The sequence below is a fragment of the Pinus tabuliformis genome, chromosome 6, assembly GCF_031772625.1.
Source record: "Pinus tabuliformis cultivar Carrire ecotype Pingquan chromosome 6, CPIR1, whole genome shotgun sequence".
Classification (NCBI taxonomy): domain Eukaryota; kingdom Viridiplantae; phylum Streptophyta; class Pinopsida; order Pinales; family Pinaceae; genus Pinus; species Pinus tabuliformis.
Window position 1 is genome coordinate 1,967,772,540 of NC_142292.1, and position 26,023 is coordinate 1,967,798,562.

Consider the following 26,023-nt stretch of genomic DNA (forward strand, 5'->3'; position numbering starts at 1 on the left):
ATGTCTGAAATTTTCAATCACTTGGATATTAGGCTAGGAATGGTGCTCAGTGGGGTTTAAGTTTTAAAGGTTTACTGACATGAAAGAAGAAAATCCATTGGGCATGGAGTCATGTCAAGTTGATTATGTTCCCAGTGATAGGATGAAGAGATTAAGGGTATTCTATAGAGGAAAGGTAGGCAATCCTGGTGGTGTAATCAAATTAATTCAATGTAGGAGGGTGAGTATAAGAATGGTGAAAACAACATATAGAGCATCAAACTATGTCATAGAATTTTAAAATGAATTCTGAGATAAATTTTGGTTAAACCAAACATTAATACATACATTCATGGCATGGAAATAACATAAGGAAAACTTACAACATGTGAAAATCATAGCACCATCAAGAGTTGACACAAGAATCCCTGCAAATCACACCTTTGTCTTTCATTCACTGGAAAATAAAAAATACAATATCTGCAGTGTTCTTTCTTCTCAAACCTGACCAACCCTTTGATTCATAAAAATTGCAACATAAATAGACTAAAATAAATCAGTTCACACCTCTAGGAACCTAATTCCTTAATAGGATTTATGTTTCTAGCTAATGCAGAGAATATATAACAATTTTTTCTGAAAATTAGGAACTGTTTGACCAAATCTTTTTTAAGCATATCTACACTAAAAACCAAGTCTAAATTGAGATTATAATTCCTTAGATACCTCATAACATTTACCATGAGTATAAAAACAAATTTCAATAATTTTTTGACATGAAAATCTTGGTCATGACTGTGTGGAAGAGCAATGTTAGCCCTACGCAACCTCCTAGTTCAACAGAAACAAAAAAAAACAGCAAAAAAGCATAGCGCTCAATGGTTAAAGTACCTCTGGTCACTCACTGAGTTGATTGATGATTTTTTCACGTTTTAAAATGCATGGACATCGTCATCTTCCTCCTTAGAAAGTTTCTTTCATCACACAAAGCTCCCATCTCTCAAAATTTCACCTATAGTAAAAGTGCAGCACCAGTGAGAAAGCGTAGCGCGGCCTGTTCCTCATGGGTTTTGACCAACACTAAAGTCTATAAACAATATGCATGTCTTGGTGATAATGCTGACATGATGTTGATCATGTTTCAAACCCCATTCAAGCCCCTATTCACCAAAAATGACAACACTTCCACCTTTACATTAAAACCCTAACTCTAATGCTTGGCTAGGATACAAAATTGTTGTGTGAACTACTAGTCACTTGAGAATTCATGCTAACTATGTTTGCAAGAGAGACTTCATGAAAAATATAACCTCCTAACGTCAACCCCATTAAGAAAGCATACTTAGGAAGAAAACTAAAAATCAAAACTGCTTTGTTTTACTTATTCCAGCATTCAAAAATTGACTGCTTCAGCCAATAGGTCTTACTTACCTCTATCATTCTCCTATATCTCCTTCAACTGATGCTTGGTGAACCTCAACTCCCTTCTCATAGTGATATTCTACTTTCATATGTTTTTCAGCTTCCTATGTAGTGGGAGAGACCTCTTCAGCATATATTTAGCATTTTCCACTGTTGCATGATATATGTCCAAAAGATCACTCATATTTTTCCTATCCATTTCATCCTGCTCATTAAGCTCAACAATATCACTATGGGCCTTCTTTAATTGCATCCTTAGCCTATTAAAAGTATGTTTTCCCTCATCTATCTCTATTTTCTTATCTTCTTGTATTGATTTATCTTCTTGAATCTGCAATTTTTTAGTTGAAGATCTAGGGACTCAAGTTGTTTAAGCTTCTACCTCTTGAATATATTCTCTTACTATATTCTCTTTGCCTTTGTATTTTATGATATATGGTGTACCATTTGTCATTGGTTCTTCTTCAGTAGCCTTATTTGTCCTTTCTAGAGAAAATTTTTTCAATTCCTCGTTATTATGCTGCAATTGGGCAATGACCAAGTGTGCTTTCTTTAACTATTCTTGTAACTCCAAAATCTCCTTGTCTTTATCACTTGGAGCAATGTCTTATAGTATAGCCTCTAAACGTTTAGATGGTTGCTCAAATGTTTGTTCTAAGGGTAGATTCTTTATAGTATATCTAGTGAGAGGCTTCTTTGGGACATTCACTTCTTTAGGAGAAAAATGCAACTTCTTACCTTTCTTCTTTTCCGATGAATGAACTACAACTGAGGGCCTTTTCACGAAACTTGCATTTGGTGATTGTATGTTTCTTTCCATTGATGAGGGTGTGTCCTTCTAGCTACAAGAGCTCTTTGGTAGGTCAACCTTGAAGATTCTGGGAAAGCTTGTCATTTTTTATTCCTCTTATTTAATTCCTCCAACACCAATAACTTGGTCAAAGAGAAGTGGAAAAGACTAGGTTCCACGTGGCTTTGTTTTCCCTGCATTTTGTCTTCCATCTTGCTAAGACTTATAAACAGATAGAATAACATATTCAAGGGGCTCTTCCCTGTAAAATGCATCAAAAGTCTCAAATAGTACTGACATATCCTCCCAAACCTACCCTCATAGGTAAAATATCCTTAAATTTCTTGCAAAATATTGTTGTGGGGCTCAAGTAAGTACTCCTTAGGGACAATGGCTCCATGCCCTTTATCTCTGTACTCAAGATTCAGAAAATGTTTATAATGGGAAATGTCAAGATGCATGCCCTTGAACCACTACTCTCCCTAAAGGGGAATCTTTGTTGCAGCTAATATAGTGACATATGAAACTGGAAAGGTGAGCTCTCTGTTGTACATTGTATCCTTGGAATTTTTTCACAGAATGTGATGCATCCAACTTGCTCAAAGGAAACTCTAATTGCTAGGTTTGAATTGATCAAGGTTAGGTCTTGGGCTTCAAGCCTAACAATGAATCCTACCTTATGCTTCTTTCTATCTGGGGTTGACATGATTTTTCATAGCAGAGGTATGCTCTAGGGTTTCTTAAATACAATCTCAGTGTAGACTTATCTAGTTCAGCAAATTGGATGATAGTGATGAAATGGAGCTCTAAATTAGGGTTTTGTGACAATTAAGGATGAAAAAATCTATAAAACAAATTCAATCAACACAAATCCCCACTCAAAACCCAAAACATCAACTAGTGTCTGTTTGCTCTCAATGATAGAATTAGAAACACAAGTGCAGCTCCAGAAGTGCAGCACATGAAGGAAGAAGATGTTTCTTGACCTTTGAGGGAAACAATTACCAAGTAAGAAGTTTTAAATCACTTCAATTACATGTAATACTTCAATATCAAGGTGGAAGGAAAGATTTTAGGTGTTTGATGAGGGTAAAAACATAAAAATGTAGCGCAGAGGGAAAATGCAGCGAATTTTCCAAGAAACGTAGCGATCTAGAAATTTAGAGATTTAGAAGATTTCAGTGCATTTCCTAAGCATATTGGAGTAATCTCAATAACATGAAAAACAAAAGGCTTCAATAAAATGAATAAATTGCACATGGATAGAAAATTTGGCCACCAGTTTGAAATAACGCAACACCTATATGTGAGTGCAGTGCCTATGTTTGAACACAGCACCTGTCTACGAGTGCAGCACTTCCCCTACCTCCTTTACACAATAGACTCCAATCACCATATAACAAGATTATGATGGAGAAATGAAAGGGCTCTAAGGTGTTTCTGAAGATTAACTATGCATTTGGACTCCCAAGGTGGTTGAACACAAATTTGATGGGCAATGGTTACGATTTTGAACTTGAATGATGAATGTGCATCACTTGTCAGAAGTGCAGTGCTATCCTCCTAACCATTATACCATAGTGATGTCATGTCTGATTGTGATTTTACACTCTAACTGACCCAAGGGACCCTACAAATCTGTGCCAATGATGATAAGACATGACAACATGACCTCACTCATCATCTTTTGATGAAACATGACCCTAGACCCACTTAACTCGGCCTCTTAAGATATAAAGGACCATTTTTATGACTCTTCACACACTTTGACATAATTACATTGAATAATGAAAATTTTATTCTAAACTAAGACCCACAGCTTGATCTTCTACAAGATCATAGCAAACCTTTATACATTTGTCAAATAATTTGAAAGACAAAGCTTGTTTTCTAACTACTAAAACTATAGAATAATAACATGTTAGATGCATGTTGTAAGGTAAATTAGTTCTTAATGAAATAAGATCCTTCTTTGTTTGATTTCATAAAATTTAACTCATCCTTTCTTGCTTACCTTATTTTGCTGCGATTTTATCACCATTTTGAGTGCAAGAAAAGGGATTGTTGTTGGTCTACATGTACTATCAGTGGCTTGCAGGGTTGGCACACTCATCCTACATTCCCATTTTCATCCCACACTACCCTCAAAATCTTGCCACCGAGACCATATTTATAGGTTATTTGAGGGACATTTTGTGCATTTTGTTTTATGCAACATTGTTATGAAACCAGCTCAAGAAAATATAGAAAAGATAGATCAACGCCTTAGAATTCAGCCTCTTCGAGGGGGCAACCTCCTTTACATTACATAAATGAACAATTCTTGGATGATTCAAATGATAAAACCTCCTTTCTATATATAGGAGTCTAAGGAGTCACAATATAACCCAGCCGACCTAACAATAATAATATAAAGCCACAAAAATAACAATAGAGGGATTCTATGGGGCACAGTAATAACAATATGGGGATAATAGGGGCACAACAATATTAATAAGGGATGCAAATACAATAGTAATGGGGTAATCACTAGTATTATAGGGACCCAACATGCCCCTGTCCTTCAAAAAAGTGTTTTCCTCAATGCTTGAGTAGTTCTGGATGCTTCTGTATAAAATTCTCATCCTCCCATGTGGAATATTCAGCAGATAAGTTCTTCTACTTGATAAAATACTCTGAAATTGATCGATTTCGTAGCTGTCGAGTTCTTGTTTCTGTGACTGCTTCCGGTTCCAATTTAAATTTTCCTTCCTCGTCAAGTTCTGGCAATATTGTTTGAACTGGGAGCTTGTCGCCTATAACCTTCTTTAAACATGAAACATGGAAAACTGGGTGCAATCGAGAAGTTGCAGGAAGCTCCAATTTGTATGCCATAGTACCAATCTTTTGCAACACCTTGTACAGACCATAATACTTTGGTGATAATTTATTATCCTTCTTAGCTTGCTTGAGGGACATTTGCTTATATGGTTGTAGCCATAAGAATACCCAATCACCTACATCAAAACTTCTTTCACTGCGATGTTGATCTGCCTATTGTTTCATTCTATTATGTGCCAACACGAGGTTATCCTTTAAGAGTTGGAGGACTTGTTGTTGATGTTCGATGTGATGTTCCACTGCTTGAACCTTAGAATCTTCTCTTAAATATGATGCGATGGATGGTGGCTGATATCCATAAAGTGCCATAAATGGGGTCATTTTTGTTGTTGTATGGAAGGAAGTGTTATACCACCATTCAGCCAGAGGCAACCATTTGACCCATTGTGTCTATTTATCAGATAAAAAGCAACGAAGATATCCTTCCAAACATTTGTTTACTATTTCAGTTTTCCCATCAGATTGAGGATGATAAGATGAGCTATGAGCTAACTGAGTACCAAGACAAGAAAATAATTATGTCCAAAAATTTCCAGTGAAAATTGGATCTTTGTCACTTACAATAATCTTTGGGTTTCCATGTAGCTTTTGAATTGTTTCCATAAATGCAGTAGAAACTGTATTGGCTTTAAATGGATGTGATAATGCACAAAAGTGTGCATACTTGATAAGTCTGTCAACTACCACCATGATGACAGTCTTTCCCTCAGACTTGGGTAAACCTGTGATAAAATCCATTGAAACCTCCTCCCAACGTTGGCTTGGAATGGATAAAGGTTGTAATAGACCAGGTGTCTTAATTGTTTCAGCTTTATTTTGTTGGCAAACCAAACATTCCGCCACAAATTTTTATATATCCGATTTAAGGCCATCCCAAAAAAATTCCTTCTTAACCCTGTGGTAAGTTTATAAAAATCCTGAGTGCCCTCCTAAGGGAGAAGTGTGCAATTCCATAAGAATCTTTTGTTTTAGTTGGGAATTCTTACAGAGGTATAAGCAATCTTTGTACCATAAAGAATCATTTTTCCAGCTAAATGTATCAGACGTACTGGAATCTTGTTGTAACTTTTCGAATAAGTGCCCACACTTCTTCGTCATTCTTTCATTCCTCCCTTGCTTTGTTTATCCAATCTGGTTGGATAATAGAAATGGCGCACAACAATGCTTCCACATCCTCATCCTTTCTTGAGAGTGCATCTGCCACAACATTTTGCTTCCCTTTTTTGTAGATGATTTAAAAGTCATAACCCAACATCTTTGTGACCCACTTTTGTTGCTCTTCAGAGGATAATCTTTGTTCTAAAAAGTATTTAAGGCTATCATGATCCGTTTTTACCTTGAAGTGTCTTCCCATTAGGTAGGGTTGCCATTTCTTAAGTGCATGGAGTATTGCCAACATTTCCTTCTCATAAATAGCTTTGTGTAAAAACTTTCCCTTGATTGGACGACTTTCAAAAGCAATGGGTCTTTCATCTTGCGTTAAAACAGCACCAATTCCATTTCCTAAAACATCACATTCCACAATAAAGGTTTTTGTGAAGTCCAGTGTAGCTAAGACCGATGCTTGGCACATTGCCTCTTTAAGATGTTTGAAGGCCTTTGTTGCTTCTCGAGTCCATGAAAATGCATCTTTCTTCAATAATGTTGTTAGAGGTGCTGCTATTCTCCCATAATTCTTAACAAACTTGCGATAATACCCTATCAACCCGAGAAATCCTCACAAATGCTTTATGGATGTGGGGATTTTCCATTCCTTAATGGCTTTAATTTTTCTAGGGTCTACCTTAACTCCTTCATGAGATACAATATGACCCAGATATTCCACCTCTTGTACTCCAAAGAAACATTTGGATCTTTTTGCATATAATTGTTTCTCCTCCAATAGTTGTAGCACCCTGTCAACATGTTCAACATGATCCTTCCAAGACTTGTTGTAGATTAGTATATCATCAAAAAATACTAACACAAATTTTCTAAGGAATGGTTTAAAAATGGAATTCATCAAACCTTGAAATGTTGAAGGTGCATTGGTAAGGCCGAAAGGCATGACCAAAAATTCATAATGACCCTCATGAGTTCTAAATGCTGTTTTTGGAATGTCTTCAGTCTTCATTCTGATTTGATGATATCCTGAACGAAGATCCAACTTGGTGAAGTAAATTGATCCATGCAATTCATCAATGACAGGAATGGGAAACTTATCTTTAATAGTGAGCTTGTTGAGCTCCCTATAATCCGGACACATGCACCATGATCCATCCTTCTTGTGCACTAATACTACTGGAGCAGAGAAAGAACTTTGACTCGATTGAATTATACCAGCCTCTAGCATTTCTGCAACCATACGTTCAATTTCACTCTTTGGGCATAGGGATATCTGTACGGCCTGATGTTTGGAGGAACACTTCCTGGAATCAGATGAATAGCATGATCATGATCATGAATAGGTGGGAGACCTTTGGGAGTCTCAAATACCTTGGAATGATTGTCCAAGACTTTTTGGAGATCTGGAGAAATAGATGATTCCAATGTGGAAACATCTAGCGAACATAATTGTGCAATTACACCCCTTTGTTCCTTTTTTAGAAGCTTTGTCATACTGTTAGAGCTGATTATCTTTCCCGATTTCCCTGCAATACCCCTTAATTCAACTTCCTTTCCTTCCACAGAAAATTTCATGAAAAGTTATTGAAAATTAAAAGCTATTGTACCCAATGATTGTAGCCATTGGACTCCTAGTACAACATCAGCACCTCCCATTGGAATGGAAAGCATTGGGTTAGTCAATACATATTCTCCCATCGATAGCTTGATATTATGGCACTTTCCAAAGCAATTTATTGTTCCTCCATTTGCAACCATCACTTGACACTCTGGTGCTGGATATAAGAAGCAATTCAATTCTTTTGCTACCTTACAATGAATAAAATTGTGGGTACTTCCTAAATCAATCAACACTATTACCTTTTTCTTCTTGATTTGTCCTTCTATCTTGATGGTTTGAGGAGTGGTAATTCCCGCCTATGCATTACAAGATATGGTCGGATTCATTTCTTCTTTGTCTAGGCTTTGTTCCTGGAGTATATCCTCTTCTTTTGACCTTTCTTGCTCCTTTTCTTCTTCCTCTTCACAATCTATGTAGAATAATTTCTTCTCAGCACACTTATGACCTTTAGTGTATTTGCTATCACAACTGTAACAAAGCCCTTTTTCTCTTTTTTCTTCCAATTGTTGTGGTGTCAACCTTATAGGTTGTAGAAGACTAGGGGCAACAACACTTCCATCTTTATAGTTGTGAGTGGTATGCTTCCTAGTTGCCATAATTTTGCTTTCCACTTTTCTTGCTATCCTGAATGCCTTCTCTAATGAATCAGGTTCCCAAAGGCGAACATCATGTTGGATATTATCCTTTAAAGTCCCTATGAACACATCAATCATAGTCTCCTCTGGAATATTTTTTACCCTTATGTTCAATTTTTGGAACTCCCCAATGTGCTCCATTATTGAACCCTTTTGTTTGAGACTTATCAATTGGCTAAAAAAAGTGTTGCTTTTTGTATCCTCATAATGTGCTATCAATTCTTCCGTAAAAATTGCCCAAGTGATAATTTGTTTATGAAAGCAAAGCCATTGATACCATACAAACTGATTTGGTTCCAAATATAAAGTTGCAATACGTACCTTTTGTGTGTTTTGCACATTATTGAGATCGAAAAATTGCTCCATCTGTAATATCCATGTTGCGGGATCCTTGCCATCAAACTTTCTCATATCGATTTTTGGAATATGGTGGGTCTTCGATCCCACATTAGAGTCTATGAAATCATGACTAACATTTCTTTTGTTCACATCATGAGTTTCCTTTACTAACTTTTCACCATTAGTAAGTATTTCTTGTAGAAAATTTGTCAAATCTGTCTTCAAATCTGCCATGTCTATCTTCAAATCTGTCATCAAATCTGCCATGTCTCTCTTCAAATTTGTCTTCAAATCTATCTTCAAATCGTTCATCTTAGCTTCCACACCCTTTATCTTAGATTCCACGCCATTTATCTTAGCTTCTATTAGTTTTTGTGAGAGTGACATTTGTTGCACTTGTTCTTGTAATTTTGATATATCATGTAGCATTTCTTCTTCTTCTTCATGAGTCATGCTAGAGCTTTCAGGTTGCTTACTAGGTGTTTTCATTTTCTTTCCTTGGGGCATCAGTTACTGATAATAATGCTCTACTATGCCCTTTGAATTCCTTCAATATAAATTTTCAAACCAATCTTAAACAAAAATTTAAAAGAATCTACACACCTTTTTTCACTTTGTAGAGCTCGATATTTCCTCTGATGTATCTCTGTACTTTTAGATCATCCAATTCTGAAATTGTGACCTGCAATAGCCCTCTATGTCCTCTTTCCAATGCCACCAGTCTGATCCAAATTGGATTCTCTAAGGAAGAGTTATGTGAAATCTCCCACAGTGACCTGATTATAGACTAGTTCAGTAGAGCGAACTTGTACGACGTGCCACGAGTCATTGTTTCGACGTTTGGCTCTGAAAAATATATATAAGAAACTACAGTCCATTCTCTTTTTGTACCTTCTTATGAAATTTCAATCTGATGCTCAGAGAGAAAGTTATGACGATTTTCCCTAGGTCACCTGTTTGGAATGTAATTCAGGAGTCTGCAAAAAGACCAACTTCCTCATATCATATCTCCGCAAATATAGTGCAAAAATATCTGAAATTTGGACCCGAGGTTCAGCGCGATTTCTTCTCAAATGGGTTTTGTTTTTAGCTTCTGAAACATCGCAGAAAAAAAGTTATAGCGAAAATTCCACGATGACCTATTTGGAGCAGCAAAACCCTAGAATCCAAACCTCTGATACCAAATGTTATGAAACCAGCTCAAGAAAAGATAGATCAACGCCTTAGAATTCAGCCTCTTCGAGGGGGAAACCTCCTTTACATTACATAAATGAACAATTCTTGGATGATTCAAATGACAAAACCTCATTTCTATATATAGGAGTCTAAGGAGTCACAATATAACCCAGCCGACCTAACAATAATAATATAAAGCCACAAAAATAACAATAGAGGGATTCTATGGGGCACAGTAATAACAATATGGGGATAATAGGGGCACAACAATATTAATAATGGATGCAACTACAATAGTAATGGGGTAATCGCTAGTATTATAGGGACCCAACAAACATGGGCCTACTAGGCTTGGAAAAATCCTCACACAACCCTCATATACCCTTACCCACCCTCTCCCACTTTCAAACCACATTTTTCTCCCTCAGTATGCTCACAAAATTAATCATGTAGCAAAACAGGGCAATCTTGTAGCATCCTGTAGAAATCATGTAGCAATTGTTAGAAAATTATATATTACGGAGCAATGGAACACATAAAATATTGCAGAAATATAAACACAAAAAATGCATAAGACAAGAGAGACATAGATATATGTGGTTCACCTAGTTTGGGCTACGTCCACCCCGAACAGCCAGTCCTTCCTTTCTATTACCCAACAAAATGAAGAGACACAACCTACAGCAGATCCACTGTAATATCCTCTGTTTTCTTTCACAGTCTCGCCTCTCTGTTTCTCGCTCAGAGAATACACATCTATTTCACAGCCTCAAATACAATTCCCTCATACAAAGAGAGGGGGTTGCCTTCTAGGGAAAAAAACCCTAAACTAAACATAAGTTCTACCGTCAGATCATCTGCCTAATGAACGGCCCAGATTGACTAGAAATTACTATAGTTTTACAAGGCAATTTTACATCTATTTTTGGCTTCGGAGGCACTGCCCCTGAGCCCCCGCCAGGGGACCACTGGCCCCCGAACCCCCCAGCCGGGGGGGATCGGCCCCCCCGAAAGCCCACAGGGGTGACAAGTCCCCCCCACGTGGAGGGGTGTACAAACTTCCTGGGGTATACATCTGGCTGAAACAAAGACCTCTGAACAATCATGCTCCACACACAACAATCTCCCACTTGGAGAATGATTGTAGCAACTCCACCACTGCTTCATTTGCTGGACAATAACTCCTCTTTGGACCTGGTTGTTTCTCATCTTCATCATCATCCTTGAAGGCCAATTGAAACTAAGCATATTCTCAGTTTCTCCCTAGTTACAACTTTTTTTAGCATATCTGCAGGATTCTGGCTAGTGTATATCTTTTCTAGCTTCAACTCTCCATCTTCCAACACTGATCGTATGAAATGGTACTTGAGATATATGTGTTTAGTCCTGGAATGAAATGTTGAGTTCTTTGCAAGATCAATGGCACTTTGGCTATCACTGTATAACGTGCCCATATCATGCTCCTTACCCAATTCACCCATAAACCTTTGTAACCAAATCATTTCTTTACTAGCCTCTGTAGCAGCAACATACTCTGCTTCTGTTGTTGAAAGTACAACAACACTTTGGATTTTTGAAACCCAACTGACAGCTATTCCACCAACAGTAAATACATATCCTGTAGTGATCCTCCTGTTATCTCTGTCACCTGCCATATCTGCATCAACATATCCTTGTAGAGAAATGTTTGAACCACCAAAGCATAATGCTTGATTTGTGGTACCTTTCAAATATCTGAGAATCCATTTCACTGCCATCCAATGTTCCTTTCTTGGATTGTTCATGTACCTGCTTACAACTCCCACTGCATGTGCAATATCAGCCCTTGTGCAGACCATTGCATACATTAAGCTTCCAACTGCTAATGCATATGGAACTTTAGACATATAATCCATGTCTTCTTGGGTCTTTGGACACATTTATTTCCTGCATGTTAGACCCTGCAATAAGCATGTCATCTACATACAATAACAATATAATATAGCTACCACCATTTTTCTTTTTCAGATAAACACAATGATCAGAGTGACATTTAGTATAACCTTGTTCAGACATAAACTTGTCAAATTTTAGATACCACTGCCTTGGAGCCTGTTTTAAGCCATACAAGCTCTTCTTCAACCTACACACTAGTTTCTCCTTCCCTTTTACCTCATATCCTTGTGGCTGCTACATATATATCTCTTCCTCCAAATCCCCATGGAGAAAGGCTATCTTTACGTCTAACTGCTCAAGATGCAAATCTTTAGCTGCTACTAGACTTAGAATAGTTCTGATTGAAGTCATTTTAACAACAGGAGAAAATATTTCATCAAAATCAATACCTTTCTTCTGTGCAAACCCCTTCACCACAAGTCTAGCTTTGTACCTCTGTTTTCCTCCATCTTCTTCCTTCAGCCTGTAAACCCATTTATTTTGCAATGTAGTTTTACCTGCAGGCAACCTAACTAAGTCCCAAGTCTGGTTATGCACTAAGGAGTCCATCTCTTCTTCCATGGCTAGCTCCCACTTCTTCTTGCTTTCAACCTGCATTGCTTCTTCATAACATTCGGGTTCACCAGAATCAGTCAACAATAAATAATATAATGAAGGAGAGTATCGTTTAGGGGGTCTACTTATCCTGGTAGATCTTCTAACACCACTTTCAGGTGTTTGGGGTGCCTGTTGCTGTTGTGGTGGTTGTTGTTATTGTGGTTTTTGATTATTATTATTTTTAGGCACCTTTATTTTTTCAGTGATTTCATCAAGAACTACGTATTCCTTGTTTTTTTTCCTGTTTCTTTTCCTGCAACTGATTCTTATACAAGACCTTTTCATTGAATATTACATCTCTGCTCCTAATGATTTTGTGATTTTCGTAATCATATAAGCGATAACCAAAATCATTAACACCATATCCAATAAAGGTACATTTCTTTGACTTTGCCTCAAGCTTTGTTCTATTTTCTTTATCAATATGGACAAAGGCCTCACAACCAAAAGGTTTAAAAAGGAGTAGTTTACCTTTTTACCTGTCCATGCTTCCTCTGGAACACCACCATCCAAGGAACTTGAAGGCCCTCTGTTTATTAGATAAACAGCAGTATCTACAGCATCTGTCCAAAACTGTAAAGGCAATCTTGCATGCAATCTCATGCACCTTGCACGCTCCATGATTGTTTTGTTCATCCTTTCTGACACACCATTTTCTTGTGGTGTTCTTGGAACTGTCTTCTCTCTGCGAATTCCATGCTCTAAATAGTACCTATCAAACTCTTTGCTACAATATTCACCTCCATTGTCTGATCTGAGACACTTCAATTTCTTTCATGTCTCAATCTCAACCAAAGCTTTCCATTTCTTGAAAGTATCAAATACATCAGATTTATTCTTAATACAATAAATCCAAGTTTTTCTAGTTGCATCATCAATGAAAGTAACATAATAACGAGAGCCACTGAGAGATGATACCTGAGCGGGTCCCCATACATTTGTATGCACAAGCTCTAATTTTTCACTCTTCTTTTCTTTCCCAACTCTGAGAAATCTGACTCTATTTTGCTTTCCATAAATGCAATTCTCACAGAAGTCGAAATCAACATTCTTCAAACCTGGCAACAAATTCTCTGAGTGAAGAATCTTCATCCCCTTTTCACTCATGTGTCCAAGCCTATGATGCCATAATCCTGCATCTGCTCCTTTGGAATTTAAAACATTAACAGAGTTAGAAATACCATTGCATAAATACAATGTACCAACATTTTCGCCTTTTGCTATTACCAGGGCTCCTTTGGTGACCTTCCAAGCTTTATCTGTGAAAGTTGTCACACAACCTTCACCGCCTAACTGCCCTGTTGAAATCTGATTTTTCTTCAAATCTGGAACATGCCTTACCTCCTTTAGTAGCCATTGGTTTCCATTCTGCTGTTTTACAAGAACCTTACCCATTCCAACAATTTTACAGGGTTTATCATCACCCAAACGAACTTGTCCAAAATCTCCTTGAACATAGTCATGAAAGTATTTCTTATCAGGTGTGGCATGGAATGAGGCCCCTGAATCTACCACCCAGGAATCAGTAATATTTTCGAAAGAAAGAATCAAAGAATCTTGTAACACCTCACCTAAATCAAAGCATCTTGTAACACCTCACCTGTCACATTTGCTTCATGATTGTTTTCTTGTTGTGCATCTCCTTCTTTTCCCTTCCGAGATCTATAGTCTTTCTTTAGGTGTCCTTTCTTTCCGCATTTCCAGCACACTATCCCCGATCTGGACTTGGATCTGCCTTTCCTTGATTTACTACACTATCCTAAGCTCTTTCCTCTTTCCATTTTTCCTCCCCTAGACTCTGCACTCAAAGCATTACCCGATGTCTCACCAGAGCTTTTCCGTCGCATTTCCTCTCTAAGGATAGCACCGACAACATCATGAAACTTTAAAGTACTAGATCCAGAGACAGAGTTACTAATGGCCATTACTAAACCATTCCAACTTTTTGGCAATGAGCACAAGAATAATAGAGCTCTAACTTCATCTTCAAAGTTTACCCCTACAAAAATTAACTGACTTGTAACTGTATTAAGATCATTTAAATGATATGCAATAGATCCACCTTCCGACATCTTCATATTAAATAACCGTTTCATAAGAAATACCTTGTTTGAGGCGGAGGGTTTTTCGTATAGTTTCGACAATGCCTGAATCAAACCCTCTGTCGTTGTTTCCTTCGAAATGTTGAAGGCAACTGACCCAGTGAGGCACAACCATATTGTTCTGAGTGCCTTTCTATTGAGAAGGTTCCATTCTTCATCTGTCATAGTCGTCGGCTTCTTTGTTTTTCCGCTCAATGATAGGTATAGATCTTTCTGATACAGATAATCTGCATCTTCCATAATGAGAAGTTTTGGCCATTAAATTTCACGACCCTAAACTTACCATATTCCACCATTGCTACCACTCGAATGAGGAACCCTTCTTTCCTGCGAGTTTATCAGCCAAATAGACCTTCGGCTCTGATACTAGTTGTTAGAAAATTATATATTACAGAGCAATGGAACACATAAAATATTGCAGAAATATAAACACAAAAAATGCATAAGACAAGAGAGACACAGATATACATGGTTCACCCAGTTTGGGCTACGTCCACCCCGAACAGCCAGTCCTTCCTTTCTATTATCTAGCAAAATGAAGAGACACAACCTACAGCAGATCCATTGTAATATCCTCTATTTTCTCTCACAGTCTCGCCTCTCTGTTTCTCGCTCACAGAATACACATCTATTTCATAGACTCAAATACAATGCCCTCATACAAAGAGAGGGGGTTGCCTTCTAGGGAAAAAAACCCTAAACTAAACATAAGTTCTACTGTCAGATCATCTGCCTAATGAACGGCCCAGATTGACTAGAAATTACTATACTTTTACAAGGCAATTTTACATCTATTTTTGGCTTCGGGGGCGCTGCCCCCGAGCCCCCGCCGGGGGACCACTGGCCCCCGGACCCCCCAGCCGGGGGGGATCGGCCCCCCCAACCCCGCAGGGGGGACAAGTCCCCCCCGCGTGTAGGGTGTGGAGTACTAAATAAGGTATGTTTTTGGTAATTATTTCAGCATCTTTTCATTAGAACTTACAAACCTTTTGCATCATGAACTAGGAAAATGATAAGGGATTGTAATAAAACTTGTAAGATTAATGTGCAAAACGAAAACACTGACAATTGTCATTCTCTTATGCAAGAAGAAGGAAAAATGAAAAGTTGTCGTTCCAAAGGCGAGGACAAGGACGGGTTAACTGCTGTCCCTTTGACGGGGAACCGTATGCAGACAAGGCAAAACAAATCAAAGTGAATCAGCCCTGGAAAGGAAGTGGAGATATCGGCTCAGTGCAAGAAAGAAAAGAGATAACTAAGGACTAACAGTTCGGCGAATCCCTCAGGATCCCTTGATCCTGAGGGATCGCTGCTTTAACTATTTTTTGCACCTAGACATCTCCGCCTTCACCATTATAAAAGGGGCAGCACTGTTAGCTCGAGGGGTCGGTCGAGTCCTTATGTTTTATGTAATTTCTCTGAAGATTGAAACTTTGATCATCGAGTCTCGTTGAGAACTGATCTACTGTAATTCCATTTTATGCATTAATACAAACTCGGTTGCTATTTCATCTCTTAGTCTAGAATAACTTCAAGTGGTGTACCCCTGGAGGCTAAGGGCCCGGCCCTGGAGGACACTTGCTCTTGTACTATTACATTTAGTTTATCCGTGGTTTGCTTATCAGCGTTATTTGGTAATCTAATATGTTTTGTTAGTTTACATCACATGCTCTGTTATGTTTGATTTGTTAAAGTTTCTAAAGACAGAACTATTGCATTAACTTGGCAACATATCACTGTTCTTTTAAGTGTTGACATAATATTGTCGGTCTTTACAGAATATTGTTGTTGTTCAATTACAGAGCCTCTGTGTTGTGCACTTATTCATTGATATTACGGAATTCATCTTAGCGATTATATTCTTTGCGATTGTTGGATCTATAGACATTGTTGTTCCATTCTGAAACACAGTCGTAATCTTTTATAACTGAGATTGATAACTAGTCTACCAAGGTCAGGTTACTATTAAGGTGTGCTGTGTGCATATATGGTTTTCAAAGTGTTGTTCTATAATTCATCATTAATCAGTGCTATTCCATTTTGGTGTGTTGTTCAATTCGTCCTTAAGAGTGAAGGATTGCCATTTGATTCCTGTAGGTCACGATTCATGCATTCGATCTTGTAGATTAAGGTGTTACTGCTTGTTAGACTTAGTTGTTGTTACAGTTTCTTGTTTGTTGTTCCATTTCAAACTTGATGTTCCATTTCAGATTTGTTGTTCTATTTCTTATTTGTTGTTCCATTTCTTATCTGTCGTTCCCTTTCTTGTCAATTGTTCTTTTGGTGTGAAGAATGATCCAAGGCTGTAGTGAGCACTGACATTTACTGCTCGGCTCCTAGATCCATGATCTGTTCTCTGATTTACTTTAGTTCCATCAGTTTACAAATGAGTGAGTTACTGCTACTGAACCCTTGACTGATAAATTGCTTAGTTTTCTGAATGTGTAGTTTGATCTTTTGAAGTAGTTTGTTGTAAACAAGCATCCGTTTACTCTTGTAATTTTAAGCACTGTACTACTAGCATTACTCTGGCAAATGCTAGCCTCAGACTGAGACACTCTTTGAAATAACAAAACGTTCCTGGATTGACAAATTAATGTGAGGTAATTAGAGGTGAAAGAGACCCTTTTTATAGCTCGACATTTTGGTGTTGTTGCCGGGGAAAGAGTGTAGCCATTTGTTTCTTTCCAGAGTCGTGTAAGAACCTGTTAGGAAGAATTGGGTTTTAAAAACGAAAGGTAAGAACCTATGTGTGAAGCATGTAACAGCCCTGCTCCCCTGCCCACTTTCCTACAGATTTGCTGCTGTCTTGTTTGGGTAGAATCTAGCAGTTGATTTGTGTGCATGACTAAGCAGAAAAAGCCAGAAAAGAATTCCAAACCTCTACCTAAGTCAGAAAAAGCTAAGGGGCCAGTGACCCTTGGCCGATCAACCTTCATAGATGAAATCTTCAAGAAAGCAGAATCTCAGCCTTCAGTAGGGTCCAAAAAAATTATTTCTAGACAACCTACTAATTCCCTTTAGGCCACAGGATCACCATCTGTAGCCTTTGCTGAGGTGCATAGTCAAACTAAAGAGCAGGACTTTCAAGAAATTGAAAATTCTACTCCAGAACTATTGCAAGAAGGGAATTTCAGCAATCTTTGTGAAGGAGGAGGAGAGACAGGGGAAACTGAGGAACTGAGGTCTCCTCTTGGGACAACTCAGCCATTGAACAGCCCAGACAAGGGAAGTGCTGCAAAAATCATTGTTGAAGAAACTCAATCTCCTCAGACATTAGGCACTCTCGTTATCCCAGACAGAGGAAGTGCTATTAAAACTATTCCTGTTAAAGCCATTCCTTCTCAACCTAGGAATACCCTCCTAGATATCCCAGAAGGTTATTGGCATATATTCGACCAAATGGCTCAAAACCAGCCAAACACCCAAACCTCTACATTGCAATACCCCATAGTGGATACTGCAGCAAATGCACCCATGAAAGCAATCCCTCTATAACATATCCCTACATTCCACGGTCTTACATCAGAAGATCCAGATGCATTTCTATTTGAGTTCGATGTGCTGTGTAGGGGATATGATTACACCACCGACCCCCAGAAACTAAAATTATTTCCCTGTACATTAAAAGGGGCTGCCTTAAGATGGTTTATTGGATTAGGTGGCGGGATTATAAATAACTAGGATCAAATGAAAGAATCTTTTCTAAAAAAATATCAGGACTATTGCAGGTCTAGAGAACTGAAGGATGAAATATTCCAGATGGTAGCTAGACCAAATGAAACGTTAGAGGAGTATGTGGAATGTTTTCAGTATAATCTTCAAAGATCTCCTTATGCATCACTACCTTTACCTGATAATGTGTTAAAAACAGCATTGATTAGGGGCATGAAGGAACAATGGATTAAAACATTAAACATTATGGGAAAAGGAGATATTTATCAGGAAAATTTTTCTGACATTATTGACTTATGTATCAGGAGCTCGAGAGGCAGCACAAGATTAAAACCGGCAGAACATGATCGGTTTGTAAGAGATAATAAAATTTCTACAGAAGGAGTAACGCGTGCAGAAATTGGAAATTTATTGGAAAATTTTAAAACTGATATACTAGGGACGCTAACTACACAACTTGATGTTATGTAGGCCAAGCAGAAGCAAATGGAGGCAGAGCAGAATTTGGCAATCTTCTGTCCCCGATGTAGGAAGAAACATATCCATAAGGAGTGTCCACTAGATGCAGTCCGAACATGCGCCATCTACACAAAAGATCACCTTACGGAAAGCTGTCCCTCACTTCCCGGATTAAAAGCAGTATATAAGGAAGCAGAAGAAGAGCCAGAATCGGTATATTTGCTCAACCAGCGCCGTCAGTGGCAGCCGCGAAAATCTAGTATGTTTTCAGACCCAACCTCTTCTTTTCAGTCTTCGCAGTATAATGCTCAACAATATAATATGTGGAAAAGTCAATCCCAACCCCCGTTTCCAAACTGGTCACCACAGTCGTTTCCTTCATCAACCCCGTGGCTGAATCAGGCAAGCCAATCTGGTTGGCCGAATCTTCCCTATACCCCTCCATATTGGCAAAGTAATGCATACCCACCACAATGGACCCCCCCTACTTCAAAAAGTTCAGTCTGGCAGACAAATTGGCAAAGACCGATGCATCAACCAGTAGGAACCATGCCGCTCCCTCAACCTACACTGCCAGCCTTACAACAAAATCCCCAGTCTAATCTGAGACCGCAACTCCCAGCCCAACCCAACCCCAATCCAAATAACAAACCAGTCCAATCTTTCCAAATAGTAGAAACATCATAAATAAGAGCTGATCTGAGGGAGTGTAATGATCTTCAGCTAAGATCTGGGTGTATTATTGAAACTGAGGGAGATAAGATAGCCCATGTTGAAAATCAGTTACCCAAAGAACATCTGTCACAAGAAGAGGATGTGAACAAACAACAAACTCATAACCAAACAACCACATCCTCTCCCCCATTCCCAGAACAATTAATCATACCTCGACCTACACTATATCTTGATTTTGACATTCTAGGAGAATTACAAAATTTGTACATAAAAATTCCATTCCTCCAAGCTATTCAAGATATCCCGATATATGCAAAGACTATCAAAGAATTGTGTGTAAAGAAACCAAGGAGGAAAGCGGCAAATAATCCAAGAGTCCAAGTAGTTGGAACTCTATCTGACTTATTATCAGGAAAAGAAACACCCATTAAATACGAAGACCCAAGAAATCCAATAGTCACCGTACAAATTTATGGTCAAACCTTCCCTAATGCCTTAGTTGATCTAGGAGCTGCGATCAACATCTTAACAACTACTACTTGCCAAAAGCTAGGCATTACATCTATAGAACCCACCTCTACCTTGTTAAAGTTGGTTGACCGATTTGTGGTTAAGCCAGAGGGCACACTACATGATGTCATGGTATCTATTGACTCCTGGGAATATCCGATCGATTTTTTGATAATAAATCCCAAAAGCCGACTTGATGGACACCCATTGATTTTAGGAAGACCTTGGCTTGCAACTGTTGATGCCTATATTGGCTGCCGACAAGGCAATATGACCATAACGAGGGGAGCGAATATCAAGAACTTAGCCTTATACCCTCCAGCACAGCCAAGTGTCACAATGATCAAAACTAATAAGCACCCTGTATCATACCTTACTGACAACATTAGATCTCCATTAACTATACAAGAGGCACTTGATTTTAAAGATCAGATAGAGGACGATGCCATTAATAAATTTATTAGTCAAATTGAATTCAGATCCCGCACACAATGTCACATGATAGAGGCAGCATTTGATAACGAATTAGAAGAAGATCCTCTTAAAGATACACATGATCAAACGATACCTGTTACCTCTGTTGCAAATAGTAAAATTGTGGAAATCGAACCGGGAAAGACCTTAAACATTAATGCCAACCTCACCTCCGAACAAGAAACGAAGCTCATCCATCTGTTGAGGAAATATAAAGAAGCATTTGCATGGGACTATCCTGATATGAAAGGAATTGACCCTCAATTATGTACACACCACATTTACATAGAAAAAGATGCGAGACCTGTTTGCCAGCCTCAGAGGAGACTTAATCCTCATCTAAAGGATGTGGTAAAAGCTGAACTTTAGAAACTTTTAGATGTCAATTTCATCTATCCTATCTCCGATAGTAAATGGGTCTCTCCTCTTGTGGTGGTACCAAAAAAGAATGGGAAATGGAGAATTTGTGTGGACTACAGAGAACTAAATAAAGCAACACAAAAAGACCACTTCCCCCTCCCATTCATCAACCAAGTATTAGACACTTTGGCAGGAAAGAAATTCTTTTCTTTCCTGGATGGCTTCAGTGGATACAATCAGATTCAAATTGCCCCTGAAGACCAAGACAAAACCACTTTTACTTGTCCGTGGGGAACATTTGCCTACAGAGTTCTACCTTTTGGCTTATGCAATGCTCCTACCACATTCCAAAGGGCTATCCTCAGCATTTTTGCAGACTTAATAAATGAAGGACTTGAAGTATACATGGATGACTTTACACCATATGGAGACGATTTCGATCCAGCATTGGATACACTGGAAAAAGTCCTACAACGCTGCATTGCTACCAGGCTTTGTTTAAGCCATGAAAAATGCTATATGATGATGACTGAAGGACTTATTCTAGGAAACTTTATTTCAGTAGCTGGCATTCAGGTAGACCCAGCCAAAATCCAAATAATTTTGCTTATTCCCACTCCTACCACTCAAACAGAGGTACGCAATTTTCTTGGATTTTCTGGTTATTATAGGAGGTTTATAGAACATTTTTCGCATATTGCTGCACCTCTGTATGCACTAACTGGTAACATTGATTTTCTTTGGACAAAAAAATGTGAACGTGCTTTCCAAGATCTGAAGAAGCTTGTGTCCACAGCCCCAGTCCTTCGAGGACCAAATTGGGATTTTCCATTTCAGATATCATCTGATGCCTCAGATACAGCCATTGGAGCAGTCCTTGGGCAGGAAGAGGATAAAAAACCATACGCAATTTATTATATTAGCAAAAATTTATCCCCTACTGAATTAAATTACACTGTTACTGAGAAAGAATTTCTAGCTGTAATACATGTTGTCAATAAGTTTAGACATTACATTACTAAATATCTTGTTATCTTGTATACAGATCATTCTACCATCAAATATTTAGCAAATAAGCCTATCACAAATGGCAGAATAACTAGATGGCTGATTTTATTGCAGGAATTTGATATTACAATCAAGGATCGACCTGGAAAAGAAAATCATGTAGCCGATTTTCTCTCAAGAATGCCAAAGCCAATCGATGCAGCATCAGTGGAAGATCAGTTTCTGGACGAGCATCTATTTGTTGTGGCTGTTCAAACACCCTGGTATGCTGATGTTGCCAATTACCTAGCAGTAGGTAAACTACCGAAACATCTAACCCCTAATGAGCGGAAACAGATTGTTCAGAGGAGTGCTCGATTCTCGTGGGTTGGAGGCTACCTGTTTCACACAAGGGCAGACATGCATATCAGAAGATGCATTCGAGAGGATGAAATCTTTGACATTTTAAAAGCCTGCCATGACGGACCATGTGGCGGACATTTCGCTGATCGCAGAACTGGACATAAGGTGTTGCAAACAGGGTATTATTGGCCTACAATTTTCAAAGATGCAAAGAAATTCGTCCAAGCTTGTGACAGTTGCCAGAGAGCAGGATGCCCTGGTCAGTCCGATGAGATGCCCTTGAATCCACATTTAGTCATTAAACCATTCGAACGATGGGCCCTTGATTTCGTCGAACCAATTAACCCACCCTCAAACCAGAAAACATATGTTCTTGTGGCAACAGAATATGTCACCAAATGGGTTGAGGCAGAGGCGTTGCCGAGAGCTATAGAAGATTATGTCATAAAGTTCTTGTTCCATATATTTGTGCGTTATGGCCTTCCAAGAGATATAATTACAGACAATGGACCACAGTTTGCTGGGAACAAAATAGCTGCAACACTCAAAAACTATCATGTCCAGCATAAAATCACTACTCCATACCACCCACAGGCAAATGGTCAGGTAGAAAGCAGTAATAAAATAATAGAAGCAATCCTAACAAAAATAATTGTGTCACATAGACGTGATTGGGCTGCCAAATTACCAGAGGCACTGTGGCTTACAGAACAACATGGAGAAGTACCACTAGTTACTCACCTTATCAATTAGTGTTTGGCAAGCAACCCATTTTTCCCATAGAATTCGAAATCCAAACACTGCGAACAGCCCAGGAAGTTGGCTTAAATTTAACTGAGGCACAGATCAATCGATTACAGCAGATCAATGAGCTCGATGAAATCAGGCTCTCTGCACTCCAAAATACTGCACTTATCCAACAGCAGCGAGCTAAATGGCATGATGCTCTCATTAAAAATAAAGTCTTCCACGAAGGAGACTGGGCACTTTTGTACGATTCCAGGTTTCAGGACTTTCCCGGGAAACTCCAGACTCGTTGGTTGGGACCATACGAAATCCAGAAGGTACATGACAATGGTACTCTTACTCTAATCACTATTGACGGTTCTGGATATGCCTTCAAGGCAAATGGCCACCAAGTTCGCCTTTATCGCAAACCACTCACTCGGGAGTCCTTCTGCCAGCAGCTACGCCAAGACTCTGATATGGAAATTTTGGGGGAGGGAGAGAAGTCTTCCTCACCTGTGATTCATTAAGTAATTTACCTCTTTTCACAGTTTGTACATAATTTCTTTTGTTTTGTTTTTGTACATATTTTTGAATCAAACGCTTTGCCGTTACTTTTCGAAGCAGCAACAATGTTATTATTTTTGTTGTTCCTTTTCTCAAAGGGACAACATTTTCGTTCTGCTGTTCCTTTTTCAAAAGAACAGCACCTTTTGGATCAGCCGTCATTTTTCTTTAATTTTGTTCTTTTTCCTTATTTTTACTTTCTGTTGTTCCTTTTCCAAAGGAACAGCATTTTTTATTTGTGCTGTTCCTTTTCCAAAGGAACGGCACTTGGGTGTCTTGCTGTTCCTTTTCCAAAGGAATAGCATTTTCAATTTTTGTTGTTCTTTTTCCAAAGGAACAGCATTTATGCGTTTTGCTGTTCCTTTTCCAAAGGAATAGCATTTTCGATTTTTGTTGTTCCTTTTCCAAAGGAACGGCATTTGTGTGTTTTGTTGTTCCTTTTCCAAAGGAATAGCGTTTTCGATTTTTGTTGTTCCTTTTCCAAAGGAACAGAATTTGTGTGTTTTGTTGTTCCTTCTCCAAAGGAACAGTGTTTCCGATTTTTGCTGTTCCTTTTCCAAAGGAACAGCGTTTCCGATTTTTGATGTTCCTTTTCCAAAGGAACGGCATTTGTGTTTTCTGTTGCTCCTCTTCCAAAGGAACAGCATTTTTGATCTTTGTTGTTCCTTTTTCCAAAAGGAACACCACTTGTATTCCTTTGCTCTTCCTCTTTGAAGCAGCAACATCCTCGTATCCCTTTTACTTATGCTTGCTCCCCTTGCTGTTTTAAATTAAGGATGCTTACTATTCTTGTTCTTTCAAGTCTTTTGGAATATAGCTATGCACTTATGCAATGGATACAAAATCACAACATACTAAAATCAAGTGAATTATAAAATTGTTATTTTTATAAGAAATTGCTCTGAATTGGTAAAAAGACAGAGGGAAGGACACACTTACCCATTATCTTTTGCTTCCATTGCTTCACTAACTCTACTCTGATTGGTTATCTTTATCATGTTGGTTCCTTTTAAATCCTCTTTGATTATTATTTGATGTTAAGACTTCTTCCACCATTCCTACTCTTAAGGAGTGTTGAACCACCTTTGTGTATAAATGGGAAAGTACTTTATGAAAAAGAAAGAAAAAAGAGAGCAAACTGACTTGTTTATATAAAAGATGTCAAATGCAGGATAGGGGATCTCATCAAGAGCCAGCCTACCATGATCATGAGGAAGAAAGTGAAGTGGCATTCCCACTATGGCCACCACACCAGGGATATGGTCCAAAAGGTATATCAAATAAAGAACCCTTGGAACAGGAGGTCTCATCACGAGCCGGCCTGCCAACCTTTTGCTCCTTCCTTGTGAATGGCATTATGGCTAACTGGTCACCAAGCCAGCATAATGGCCTACATTTTGACATCACACAACACTTCCTAAGCATACACAAAGGATCATGGTTCCATGGGTGAAATAAACAACTCTGCCAAGGTTATGGACACCTGTTGGTAGCAGAGCACTGTTAATGGTATTGAAGTCACATTATTTACACCAATAGGTAGTTATTAGCACCCTTCTGTTTCTTATACCTTAGTAATCAATCACATAAGACGAATGCATATTATTTTCCAAACCATACAATGCATGTAAATCTATTATCACCAATCATGACAGAACAATTGACAATGACCGCATGAGACTCGGTATGTATGGCAGATGTCCTATCCTCCCAGCCTCACATCATATCACAGCAGTCTCTTACGTATTAAGCGATCCAACTTGACACCTCGATTTCGGTAATCTGCTACTTTTGTAAACATGGCATATTGCCATACGCTGTTCCTTTATGGATCTGCTTCAAAACAGACCGGCACACCGCTCCTTTATTTGACGGCCGAGACGGCCTATCACATTGCGGGGGCAGAGGTTAACCTCATCATTCCTTGGATGACATGTCAGACCGCTATTCGGGAAACTGTGTATTTGGGAATAGCACGGCTCAACAGTATACTATTTTTTATTTTTTCATGACTTGCTGTTCCTAAGCCATTTCCATTGTATATTCTACAGCATTAGATTTTGAGTGAGTCTTGTGTCTGTCAGCCTCTCTGTGTTTTAACAGCGTGAACAGCTGTCGTTCCATTGTCAAAATTCTGAGATTTTAAAGCAAAACCATAAACATGGGAGGGAGATCGATTCGGAGAGAACCGTAGGTGTTAACAGTCTCTGATGTTGCACGGGAAATCCTGGCAAAAGCCGGGTGGCTAACTTATCTCAATCGCTTACAGGAATCCAACGAGACTCTAGCAATTGAATTCTTGCAAAACTTGCAAGAGGATCACTCTACAGTGAGGGGGAGACACATAGCAGTCACCGATGACATAATTGCAGAGGTCTCGGGACTGCCAGCCACTGGACCTGTATGGACACTAAAGAAGGAGAGATTACAGAAGATTATAGAAACCTTCCAGTAGGAAGGCCGGAGCCTGACAATTAGAGGAAAGGGGTTTCCGCCAGCAGCATTAGGAGAACCATGGGCGGAATTGGAAAAGACCATTCAAAGCTACATCAGCTGTGAAGGAAGAAAAGACATGGTAAGACCACGTCACCTTAAACTTTTAGCTGTGTTAAAGCAAAATGGCTCTATAAATTTACCTGCATTTTTG